Here is a 1,981-nt window from a genome sequence, read left to right as displayed (position 1 = left end):
ATATAGGTAATTATAATTATTTTTATAAACTATAGTTTATTAATAAGGTAGAAATTCAAATTTAAAAACAGATAAAGTTTAATTTGGAAATACCTAACTTGAACTCAGAAATTTATAAAGAAAATTATAACATAATTGAGAGGGAAGTCTTGGGCCACTTTAAACAATTCTGAACTGATTTAGAGAGAGCTAGATCAGCACAGAGAAGCTATTACAATAAAGATCACATTGATCCAACTTTAACTCATCACTGATCCAGTGAATGTGTACCATAGAGAAAGCATTTAGAAGGTTCATGGTCATACCTATACGATCCCAGCTCATATCAGTTCTGGTTGTATATTTTTGTCTTCATCAATATCTTAACATTTCATTATTATAGATTATTAACTGAAACGAACAAAGCATAGTGATATCAACCCCTTGAAGCAGATGCTAGACACTTAATACAGGAACTCCTTGTTTATGTGGATAAAACTAAACACTTAGTCACTACTCAGCAACGCTGAAGACAGAGTAATAAAGTTATATTTGGCCCTTTCATGTTTGAACACATATTTCTGTACACTTTACTTGGGTTCTCTAGAAACAAACAATAATCACAGAATGATAGATATAAGAGGAAGGTCAGAAGAAGCCAACACCCAATTAAAGCATAGAACTTCCTTCCATGAACTGTGTAATGTAGAAAGATCAGTTTTTATTCATAAAAATATTTTTTATAGAAGGCTAGAGTTCACAAATTTAGGATAATTAATTTTAATGCATAACATGTCATTCACTAATTTATTTATGTTTTATTCACTTTTTTCATATTGTCAATTAGTTTTTAAATGGAATTGATGCTAACATTCATTTATTAATAATTGCAAATTTTGATTACTTCCATGTTATGTTTTTTAATAATAATATAATTACTTATGCAATGATAAACAAACACATAGTGTTAATAAGTGGTGCATTATGTTTTTACCCATTAACATACATATTTTTAATAAATTTACCTAACATGCACACTTACTCATTCACATTTCTTAATATGTGTTCCAACTATTTTAATATTGAGGTTGGAGAAGTTATCATGATTCCAAAATCAGGAAAGCCACTTTATGAGTTGAAATGGCATCATCCTACATCATTGCTGCTGGTATTGTAAAAACTCTTCGAGAAGTTGCTTCTCAAGAGATTAATGCCTCTAATCGAAGAAAGAAAGCAAATACCTAATTATCAATTAGGATTTAACCAGAAACATTCAACCACAAATCCAGTAAATAAAATTACTCATTCAAATGAGAAAGCAACTGAAGGAGGAAAAGTTTCCTCACCTGTCATGCTGGAGGTAACATAGGCAATCGACAAAGTTTGGCATGAAGTACTTATCTTTGAGCTTAATAAAACTTCACCTAAACAATATGCTATGCTCTTAGTCTTGTTTCTTTGATCAATCTATTAAGTATTCCGAAAAAAAAAATAATAATATGGACATTCCGGGCTCCATGAAATATGGTACACTGGTTCAATATGGAAGGTGTGTTAGGTCCGATACTCTTTCTGTTCTATAACACTGATATCCCAGAAGCTGAAAAATGTCTTACAGCTACATTTGCTGACGATACATACAGCCATAGGAAATAATAACCAAGAAACTGTTAGAAAATTAAAAACAGCAAAAGCCAGTAAATGCAGATAGACCTCAAAATGGGAAATAAATTAAAAGGATTTAGTGAATGACATAATTTCTTCCTTATTAAAAAACAATAGTTTATTTAATATCCTCCGCAACGTTTCGGGAGATTTCCCCCATCTTCAGGCTGCTAAAAACAAATTCAACCAAACCCTTAAACATGTGCTTACAACAACACTCATATATCATATACACTCATAGAACTATTTATAAATTATTTACCTGTTAACAAAAACTATATATTACATATAACTTTCTCCTATTAGTCATTCTTGCTAATATATTACAATATTATTG

At 30.3% G+C, this 1,981-nt stretch overlaps 1 protein-coding gene across 2 annotated transcripts in view; it reads right to left on the bottom strand.

The window, feature by feature from the left end:
• The window catches only part of SH3PX1 (sorting nexin 33-like protein SH3PX1), a 30,899-nt gene that overhangs the window by 16,159 nt on the left and 12,759 nt on the right, over positions 1-1,981 (bottom strand). The gene's annotated exons all lie outside the window — the stretch shown is intronic.

Source organism: Halyomorpha halys, unplaced genomic scaffold, assembly GCF_000696795.3.
Source record: "Halyomorpha halys isolate HHAL.00 unplaced genomic scaffold, Hhal_1.1 Scaffold879.1, whole genome shotgun sequence".
NCBI lineage: Eukaryota > Metazoa > Arthropoda > Insecta > Hemiptera > Pentatomidae > Halyomorpha > Halyomorpha halys.
The sequence above is the reverse complement of the archived record's forward strand: the minus strand, read 5'-3'. Positions and strand labels throughout refer to the sequence as shown.